Below are 11,445 nucleotides of genomic sequence, written 5' to 3'. Positions count from 1 at the left end.
GGAGATAATAGGCAACTATCTCTTAAATCACTGGTGTAGGAATTGTCCAGTGCCGTCTTTCAACAGCCTCCCTTCCTTACACCATTTAGGCTCTTACAAACACTTTTTTATATATGTATTTTGGCATCTGCTAAGCTACTTATGAAGAAAAGAACCTGTTCTGGAGGGTAATGGAGTRAAATTATTAGCCTTTTAGAATTAGGATGATAATTGAGCCAACATGAGAAGATCACTAACTGTAAATAATGCCAAGGAAAATAATGGCAGTAATTCTTATTTACATTACGGCTACTTTTGGATCCTTTTATACTCTTAGAGGCCATAAGATCTTTAAAGTCCATAATGGAAATGAGAATGTGCCTTTTAAGTTGTTTTAATTAATTAAACAGTTTAACTGGCTTAATTAAAGCATTTCAAGAGTGGTGCTGTTTTCCTAACGGTATTGATTTGTTAAGTAACTTTTCCTATACAGTTCCCTTCCCGGAGGGAAACGGGGGCACCTGGCACTATGCCGATATGCTGAGGTGGCACAAATTGTGTGGACCTTCAACACCAGTACTGCAGAGAAAGACAATTTCTGCACGATAGGGATCTGCTCATTTGTGACACGCTGCTGACAGCTGAAACGTGCCAATCAACGGATTGCCTCGTGTTGTAAAGTCCCCTCTAATGCTACAGCATTTGCTGGAATGCCAAGGCACGCCGTAACATGCATTTTATTTCAGTTCTGTTTCATTAAAGATGCTAAAATAAGCAGTTTACAGATTTTATGCAGCAGAAAAGTAGTCCCTGGCTTTATTCTGCCTCTAGCTGGATGTTGGGCACAGCCCAGGCAGGCTGGGGCTGCTCCAGTTGGTTGTTTCTCCCTGGTTCTGCGTTGCTGGCCACTCGTGGCCACTCGAGGCTCCTGACGTGGGCTCAACCATTCCAGCACTGGCCATGGAGCTGCGAGGCACTGCGGGTATCACGTAGTCCGGAGGCTGCCTCTTGCCTGGCCCAGAAACTCTCACTTGGCTAAAAGAAACCTTCAGAGTTTTCTTATATATTAATTACCACGTCCATGCATTTGCCATACGCTGCCAGGCTCTGGTCATTAGCAACGTCACATATTCCTTAAAATGTTACATTTGAAGCTTTCAGGTTCTTATTAACTTGTTTTTTATTCTGCTGCAGGTGCCTTCAGTAGACCTTTATTGGTTCTTTAATAGATTATAAATAGCCTGTGTGTTTCTGTGGTCTGGTTTGCCTGGCATTTACAGTGTCAAGTCACGCTCCATCATTTCATTTGCACAGCCACAGCAGCTACGCTACGTATTTCTCTGCACATACCTTTAACTTACAAATTTAAATAGATTTTCCACCCAGCTAAATATTCCATAGGTAGAAATTATGGAAGGGCTAATAATCATAGAAAACAGCATAGAACACAATTTTGGTGAAATATGCATCCCTGTGCAAGGTTTGCTTTGGAAAGGTTTGCCATTTTGTTTATGATATGCTACACCTCCAAAATCATTTTCTTCTAGTCATTTTTCATCATTTGTTTCTGCAGTTGGTTATTCCTATCTGTTTGTAGTATACTCTGTATAGCTCTGTACTGAATTGCATCWTTTTAAGAATATTTCTTTCCTCTCCATGTTTATGTTGCATTCTAATCCTACCATTCAAATGCATCAGCTCTTAATGTAAATCTTAACCCATCACTCAGTTCAGTAAATTTTTTTTACTAATTCCAGTCCAGAACAGACCTGAGTGTCTCTGCTAATACAGCCTTAGAAACAGGGCCCTACCTGTGACTGTTTCTATTTTGAACCCCCTTTTTATAAGCATGTTCTGTGCCTCATTTCTTCAGGAGAACGAATGCTGACGTGTATCTAGATGTGTTTTTTTTTTTTTTTTTTCCAAAAGAATCACACACTCCTCATTTCACAGAATCACTGTAAAAAAATGAGGAGTTTTTCTCTGTTAAAAAAAAAAGGCAARGCTGACACTGGAGTTAGACGGGGTAGCTCAGGGCCTTTCCCAGTCCAGCCGAGGTCTCCAAGGAAGAGGGCTGCACAATCTGCCTGGATAACCATGTGCAGGGTGAGGAACATCTTGCCTGATGTCAAAGCAAAATCTCCCTTATTGCTGCCTAAGTGGCCTCTTACCTTTATCTTTTCAATGAAATTAATCCTTCAGATTAGAATTTAAAATGAGATGTTCCTCTCACTTCTTATTTCTCCGCTTCTGGGTAAAGAAGTCATCCTCCTCTCATCCCATATTTCTTCCTCCTGATACAGGGTTGGTATTTCAGATAAAAAGGAGCTCTGAGAGTTTGTTTTCTTGTCTTATTTGTTTGGAGAATTCATTACATTTTGCTCTTTTTCATAGCAAAGATGTCATTTCCCGAGGAAATCCTACCTTCCGAGCACCCTTGCAGGAGAGAGCACAGCTGTCTGATCTTATCGAGACCTGACAGATGCTGACTCTTTCTGCCAAGTTCTTGTTCTTGAAACCATTGCCTGTAATCTTTGCATTTACAAATGATGTACATACTTACATCTGAAAAGTAAGGCTGATTTTAATATTGTGAAAGAAAGACGATCAGAGATGCTAGAGATGTTAGAGTTGCTGCAATGAATAGAACTACTTTTATCACTTACTTCATCCTCCATTTCAATGAAATCGTCTTATTTCTATTGGCTTCTTCCTTGGAAGAACCCGGASCAATTTATAGATGTTTAATTAAAACCTTCCAACACTACTGTGATGTGAAAATATTAAGAGAATGAGAGAAGATAAGGCTCTTTTAAAGCAATTCGGTATCTAAGTGTTTAGTTACATTTTAAGCTAAACATTTTATCCAGCTCCAAAACTGGGGTTGTTTCCCCTTTGTTGCATTACAGTTTGCTTGTATCTGCAGGTCAAATCCCTGTAAGAACCAGATTTCTTTCTCTCTTCTTCTAAACATAAATCATTTATCCCACCTGGTTTCACAGATGATGGACAAAGGGCTGCAATGACATAGCTGAGGGGTCAGGAAAGAAAAAGACAGCCTTAAACTGCTGGGGAAAATACATAAGTACCTCTGAATTTTCAGCTAGGCACTTCTGAGCTCCCTAATTGCACCAGAGTAATTCATCAGGATCTTTGCTAGTTGCCTAAGTGACCTCAGCTACCTACTTTAAGCCTAAAAATAAAATCTGTAATTGGCTGCCCAGCTCATGCCCAGCTGTGCTGCAGTCCTTGCAGAGCCGAGCGTCAAGATGCCGACGTCTCAGGGGCCGCTTGGGAGTCCCAAAATAGGCGGCCGCGATGCCGCGTGTGCCGGCTCGGCGGGGAGCAGGCGCAGGGCGATCCCRGATCCCGGCCAGAGCCGCCGTTCCTCTCGGCACCAGGGAGAACATCCCGCTAAGTGGGCCACAGCTTCCAGCCGCTCTTCTCCCTCTCCTTCTCCCTCTCCCCCTCTCCCGGGGAATCGGGCATTCATTACCGCACCGTTTCAAAAATACTCTGMATTCCCAAGGTTTCTGCAACTCTGTAATATGTTATGCTAGTTAAAGGATTTAACTTGAAATAGGGCACTGGAACTGGGCTGTCTAGATACATATGTAAACCCAAATTTTGTAAAACTTTTTGAAGAAGTGTGATCAGAACATCCATAGTTCATTTTTTTTCCCTCGGTATTAAGTTTTTTTTTTTCCTAAGCTTTCACAAAACCCTACAGTATATTTTATCCCTCTGATATTTTTCCCTTCCTCCTCCACAATCCCCACGTTAATTCTTTAGAAACACGTTTCTACAACCTTCAAAGGTTTCCTGGTATAATATATCCCCCAGATCCTTTTCCTTGGTACTATGCTGCCTGATTAACTAATTTTATATCATTTTTCTCTCATCCTTCTTCCGTTCTCCTTTACCTTTTATTATCACTCAGGACTTTACTATTCTCTTTTGGTAAATAATATTTAGTTAGCTGTTTTAGTTTAGTGGGTTTTTATTTTCTGTTGATATTCTCTCAACATAGTATCTTAGTGTTGCACAGTTGAACAGGTCAAAACACAGAAAATGGCTTTTTTTTGGAAGTTGATCTATTTTGAGAGACTCTTCTGCCTGTGCACCTGGGAGATCTAGTAGCCTACGACATCAAAGACTTTAAATTTGCTCCCAGGGGGTTCTTTTCATACACTTGCCTGTTTCATTGCCCCTGTGAAAGGGCTCATATAGAATATATAAGGGAAGAGCGTCTGATGATTTAAATTATTTGGCTTTCAGAAAGGATACAGAAGATTGTTTCAGTGTTTATGAGAATCATTTTGACATTGAAAAAAGTCTTTCCAAAGGGTAAATTTGCAGAGTTTTAAGTCACTATAGAAGTGTTTTGAAGTTATGATAAGCTTATACATAGCCAAATACTATATTCAAATACTTCTTTATTAACCTAACCAGTAAAATCACACAGCATGATTTATTTGTTCTACTTGGTGCTGKTTTTTTATATTGTTATATAGCAGATCAAGTACAATGATTTATATAAAGTTCTATGCGTGGGCTATTTTAACAATCATTGATATGGCATCAAATGGTGTATAACTCACCATTTCTGTTTTATCCATGCATCATATAAATTGAATAGCCAAGTGTATACAGGAGACAAACACAGGATTTGTATTAGGCATGCTTTTATTCATACATACAGAAACAGTATACACAAATATGTTGAAAAAATAATGTCTTTGGCAGAACAGGACCTCTGGAAAAACACCCATCATTGKGGTGCCTCAACATCAATTAAGGAACTCATTTTTAAACACTCCAAGTGTTGAAACTTGGAGTTAAAAATTGGCTTATAATTATATATTTGTGCATGCCACAAACAATGCCTTTCTACCAGATGATTAAAAAAATAGAATTGATACGATAGAATTGATATTAAACACAACTCACATAGTGTAAATTCAATAAAATGCCTAGCAAGTGAGCTAGGGTTTGCTTTATACTTTTTAGATGTGAGATCTGAGCATTAATTCATCTGTGTCTGTAGAAATTAAATTTCTTCTTTTTCCCCTGGATTTATAAGAAAAGCACTAAACAGTAACAGCTCAATCCTCTATCTGTTTTTGCTCCTGGAGGCACAGAAGTTTTATATTGTAAATAAACTTCAGCAAAGGTAACGATTTATCTCCATTTCTGTTCAAATACATAAAATGTTACATATGCACAAGCGCAGACTTGGGGTCTGTTCCACAGAGAAATTATGATCATAATTGTTTTGGATAGATATTATCTGTCTATCCCATGAATATTGGGCCATAGGGCTCTGGAGCCCAATTTCTGTCAAGATCAATCAATGTTACTGGAATTCCAGTATTATTTAGTAATTGAAACCTGGAGCATAATACTGAAATCTTCAAGCCCAGTTGAACTCAAGAGTTTATCCTGAGTAAGCACAGGAGAATTTAATGCTACACTGAGCCACATTAAGCAGGAGATATGGCCAAGTGTTTTGCAGGTTGCTGCTGCTTTTGTTAGTGACTCCAAAGAAGCAGGCAGAAAAATATTTGTATAAATGTTGCACAAAACTAGGGATATGAAATCCTGTTTTAAGTGAGAAAACCGAACTCCTGTAGAACTGTGCAAATTATTCATGAAAAGAGCCTCAAGTACTGAACTTTCAGCTAATACTCTGGTGAAAAGTCTTCTTCCTTTAGATGACTCTCATAGAAATATAGCATTAAATCTAAGTACGTTTGCAAAAGACTACTCTTAACTACTGTTTTAATGACTGTTAAAACTGCAATAACATCATTTAACACTTTGTAAATCTGAAATAACTTCTTTCCAAGAATCCCAGGATAGCTGGGGTTGGCAGGAACCTCTGGAGAGGCCCTTGCCCCGGGACCAGGCCCCGTTGGGGGCTGAGCAGCTCCAAAACTCTGGGCAATCTCCTCTAGTGCTTGACACCCTCATTCTAGAAACGTTTGAATGGAATTTCTTGTATTTCAATGAGCCTCTAATGAACTGCATAGTGCTGAGCATATTTGACACAAAATTTTCCCCAAACTGTTTGAAACTGCCATACTTTTTTTTGGCCATTTTAAGGTATCACATTGAATGATACAACTAAGTGGTTTTATTTATAGTGTCTGTAGTGTCTGTTCAGATTCTTTGACATATTCTAAGAACGTAGAACTTACTGTAAAGATCAGCTTTAATTAAGTACAGATTTTTTTTAAAAAAAGATAAACTTTTCCAAAGCTATTAAAAAAAGAGAAATCATGAAAAAATCAAAAATCTACATCCACATACACACAAAATCCGCCCCCCCCCCAAAAAAAAACCTCACTCTATATAAGGATGAAAGAGTTTCAGTTTAGGGAATCAATACAAAGATCATAATGTGGAAGCGATTTATTCCCTATTAAAAGAAAAATAAGGATAGAAACCTAAAAATAGAAAACTTATATCTCAATCCAGGAAAGTAAAGAACCTACACGTAACCTTCATTGCATGTATAGACCCACAGCATGCATCATCTCGGCAACTTTGCTTCAGTATTTTGCTGGATTAGGATTTTAAAGCAGGAGGTTTTTTCAGGTCCTGTAGATAAAAAAGATTTTTTCCTTAAAATGATAAATGTAAGGTGGTCAGTGTTGGTTGGGGCAGTGCAGGGRAAGGGGAGGAGAAGAATCGAGTGCCATTAAAAATATCACAAGATAACACAAGGTAACACAAGATCTTGTGCTTGCTGATTTCTCCATAACAAATCCCAGGGTTTCATTGGTGTTTGCATAGGAGAAGAAGAGAAAATATTGTATTTCCTGAGAGTAAAGCCAGTAATACAGTCCTTTCCTTCGGTCCCTGCATTTGGCCAAAGAAACAGGGCTGGCCAGGAGTACTGAAAAAATGGCATCAGGGGAGGAAAAAGACTGGTATTTTTTGCAGAATGTCTCAGAATGGTAGTTACCAAGCTTTTAAAGCACACAGAGCCTCTCAAAATTAAAAGATTAATTAATCCCTAGTTATATATATATATTTAAACATAGCAAAATTAAACTAGCTACATTATTTTTTTGAAATATTTTTTTTCCCTCACAGCATCCTCCTGGGCAAGCTCCAAAGGTGTGGGATAGATGTGTGGACGGGGAGGTGGATTAGGAATTGGCTCGATGGCAGGGTGCAGAGAGTGGTTGTCAATGGTGCAGAGTCCAGCACCAGCCTCCAGGAGGCCTGTACTTAGTGGTGTCCCCCAGGGGTCAGTTCTCGGTCCGGTCCTGTTCAATTTATTCATTAACGACCTGGATGAAGGGCTGGAGTGCTCCCTCAGCAAGTTTGCCGACGATACCAAACTGGGTGGAGTAGCTGATAGCCCTGAGGGCTGTGCTGCCATCCAGAGGGACCTGGACAGACTGGAGGACTGGGCGGCGAGAAACCTCATGAGGTTCAACAGGGRCAAGTGCAAGGTCCTGCACTTGGGGAGGAATAACCCTGGACACCAGTACAGATTAGGCGTGGACCTGCTGGAGAGCAGTCCCGCAGAGAGGGACCTGGGTGTCATGGTGGATGACAAGTTGACCATGAGGCAGCAGTGTGCCCTGATGGCCAAGAAGGCCAACGGGATCCTGGGGTGCATTAAGAAAAGCGTCTCCAGCAGGTCGAGGGAAGTGATCATCCCCCTCTACTCAGCCCTGGTGAGGCCACATCTGGAGTACTGCATCCAGTTCTGGGCTCCCCAGTACAAGAGGGATGTGGAGCTGCTGGAGAGAGTCCAGCGCAGGGCTACCAGGATGATCAGGGGCCTGGAACATCTGCCCTATGAGCAAAGGCTGAGAGAGCTGGGTCTGTTCAGCCTGGAGAAGAGGAGGCTGAGGGGGGACCTGATCAGCGTGTATAAATACCTCAAGGGAGGCAGTGAGGAGGAGGGGGGCGGCCTCTTTTCAGTGGTGGGCAGGGATAGGACTAGAGGAAATGGCTTCAAACTGAAGCATCAGAAGTTCCACAGGAACTTAAGGAAGCATTTCTTCACTGTGCGGGTGACAAAGCACTGGAACAGGCTGCCCAGAGAGGTTGTGGAGTCTCCTTCTTTGGAGATCTTTAAAACCCGCTTGGATGCAGCCCTGTGCCACGTGCTCTAGGTGACCCTGCATGAGCAGGGGGGTTGGACTCGATGACCTCTGAGGTCCCTTCCAACCTTGGGCATTCTATGATTCTATGATTCTATGAAATCCACCATTACCAGGGTTTAAGGTTTACCTGCTGTTTCAGTTACACTCAAAGCAAGAAACATAACATGTGCAATGTACTTTTTAGCCTTTTATTAAAAAAAAACAAACTCAGGAAAAAGCCACAGGTTGAGGTGAAGTTGCGTGTGGCTTCCCCGCTTCGCCCTCCTCCTCCGCGGGCCGCTCGGACGTAGCCTGGCTCACACAGTGCCCCGGAGCCCCCTGAGGAGTGCGGCAGCTGCCGGGATCAGGGACTCCCGCGGGGACCGGGCGCAGGTGGTGGCGTGGGCGGCGCGCGGCCGCAACAGCTCCCGTGGTGAGGGGCTCTGCGCGCTCCCACGTTCAAGTTTCAGCATGTGACACCGGTTCAGGAGGCACCAGGGCTTGGCTGCTTCGCGGGAGCATTTCTCGCACTAAAATAGCACGTTTCTCTCATGCCAGCTGCGGCTGCCCCAGCAGTGTTCGATTTCGCCTGCAAAACACCCTGGATGAGCCAGTGGCTGTGTAAAACCAAGCGGAGCAGCCTGCAAAGGCCGCTCCGTGGCTGAAGAGCAAACGCGTGGCAGGAGACGTCGCCCAGCGCTGTCCCACGCCGGGCGCCACAGTCGTGCCAGCTCCTCCACGAACTCAGTGTGCGCTCACTTGGGCCGGCAGCGCGTTCCCTCCATCCCGGTGCTGTGAGAGGGAGGAAACAAGAAGAAAACAAGAAAAAATCAGAATGGGAAAGAGCAGAGATGAGCCCCGAGTGGCCAGCGCGGCCCTCACCCGCCGGCGCCGCGTGCGGAGGCAGAAGGTGCAGAGCGGCGGCGGGCAGGGCGGGCGCTGCGGGCCGGGCTGCGCGCACGGCCGCCGCAGCAGCACGTTGGCCAGATGGGCGATGTAGCTGGCGGCCAGGCGCAGCGTCTCCACCTTGGAGAGCCTGCGGCCGGCCGGCTCAGTGGGGATGAGCGCGCGCAGGGCGCCGAAGGCCGCGTTCACGCTGTGCGTGCGGTGCCGCTCGCGCGCATTGGCTGCCGCGCGCTGCCCGCCGTGCCGCTCCCGGCGCCGCGCGCCGCCCGACGCCCCCCTGCTGCCCTGCATGGCACCTCCCGCCTCCCCAACGCCGCCCCATGAGTTTTTATGCTGGCAGCCTCTCCCCCGCAGCGGCGGGCAGGGCGCGGGGGCGGCGCGTGCAGCACCTGTCGCCATCGCCGTTCAGTGGCCGCGGGGCTGCGGGCGCCATCGTGCTGCCCGGCGCCGGGCTGCTGTCCCGCACCTCCCTCCCAGCGCCCTGCCTCCAAAGTCACAACAAGCACCCGTTTATTCTCTGCGCTCTTCATTAAAAATCAACCCTTGGATGGTCTGCATGTCGAAGCTCCTGCGAGGTGGCAGTGCGGGCTGTCCTGAGGGGAGCATGGCCGCGCAACCACGTGGCCTCAATGCACTGTTATACGTGGTCCCCACCACGCGCCATGTCGCGTCGTTGCTGTTGCCTAAAATATATCAGGGATTCAGAATCCCTGAATCAGGGCTGGATTCGCGTCGCCATCACTCCCGAGTCGTGGTCTCGCTGCTGCCACAGCCCTCCCGGTGCTTGTGTCCCCGCCAGCCGCAGCTCGGGGCGCTGGGGAGGCCACGGCCATGTCGCGCGGATTGGCCAGACACCGGCAGAGCTTGCTGCGGGATGGAAACACCAGCCTGTTCGGCACCTAACCTTTGGAAAAGTAAGTGCTCTAGAAAACTCTAAAGTTCACATTTAATACTCCAAGGGCTTATTTTCCTTAAAAAATGAATTTCCATTCTGAGCTTGTGCTGTGTGTTTCCTCATTCCAGCACATTCAGTATTTCCAGAATGAAATCCTAGCCCCATCCAAGGCAATGGCCGAAGTGCCGCTGACTTCAATGGCAGGAGGATTCGCCCTCGGAATGTTCTGGAGCTGCGCAGCAGGGGCCCTGATTCCCTGTCAGGCCCCGTGTTTGCCTACCCGTGTCTGCCTGGCCTTACCGATCGCCTCCCTTTTCATTACTGAAAGCTTAAAAACAAAAACTCACAACACTGATTTCCCCGCAGCTTCACAGCCCCTATGTATACAACTGGGATATTAGCAAAATCAGAATTTATGACTTATTGATAAACTGGCAAAATGAGAAAGGAATAAGCAATACTCAGGGAGAAAATGATGCTGTGTCCATGGAGAAAAACAGAATGATTTCCACTGACATTGCAGCAAGAGCTAGCACAGGGGTTAAGGTTGCGGGCGGCCAAATGGGTCTTGTTCTCTTTGCAAAACAGTTTGAAAAAGTAGGGCAAATTTTTTTTTTTTCCCAGATAAAAAGCCTTGTAAACAGGCCAAAATGCTGGTGAGTTTAATTACTAGATTATTGATTGGGATAACATTTATGCAAGTGCTAGGGGGAGCATATTCCTCAAGATAGCTGCAGCCAGGCAGGATTTTTTATTTTGTTTTATTTTTTCCCTTTCCTCTTTTGCAATTTGCTGAATTGCTAATAACAAGCAAGAACGGAGCTGCGTGAATGCAGTGCCGAATAGTGGGAAATATTTCACTTGTACTGATAAGGTTTTGACTGAAATCTCCCTTTTTCCACAGAGAGAGAGAGAGAGAGAGAGAGAGAGAGAGAGAGAGAGAGATGTCTCAGGTCATTGTAAGAAATGTTCAACAATATTCCAAAGACTGGGAATACAAAGTACTTCCTTGATACAGTTGCACAGTAGTGACTAGTATTTCTTTGGTGTGGACAGTGATAATATGAAGTGAATAAGAAATATTTGGAAAAAGTTAATTTGGAAGGACTGTGCCTATGGAGAGACCCTTTCTCCCATGCCAAAAGGCATTGGGCTTGCAAGGAATATCTGCGATATTCCTGTTTGTGTGTGAATAGTCAAGATAACTCTTACTCATTATGGCTAAATGAGGTATTTCAGTCACACTTGGCAGGTTCTAGAGAGAATCCAAAGGAAACTAAGAAAGAGAAACAAACCCACTGGTGGCTGGAAGTGTGCAGYGAAGAATACATCTTTCCACCAAATGTTACTCATCAGGTGGCTGCCTGTGTGTGACTTTAAGTGCCTGTGACAACTGCTTCTGTCCTTCACAACAAATCTGGGTGACTGAGTCGTCGTTTTGATTGCAGTTCTTAATAAATGTGACTGCCATTAAATACATGTGGAACAAAGAATCTTTTAAATGACATTTAGAGAAGTCCTGTAAGAGAATGACTTTATGGAGCAAAGATTGAGTAG

The sequence above is a fragment of the Nothoprocta perdicaria genome, unplaced genomic scaffold (assembly GCF_003342845.1).
Source record: "Nothoprocta perdicaria isolate Ctin4 unplaced genomic scaffold, notPer1 scaffold_27, whole genome shotgun sequence".
Taxonomy (NCBI): Eukaryota; Metazoa; Chordata; class Aves; order Tinamiformes; family Tinamidae; genus Nothoprocta; species Nothoprocta perdicaria.
This window is presented reverse-complemented; position numbering follows the sequence as displayed.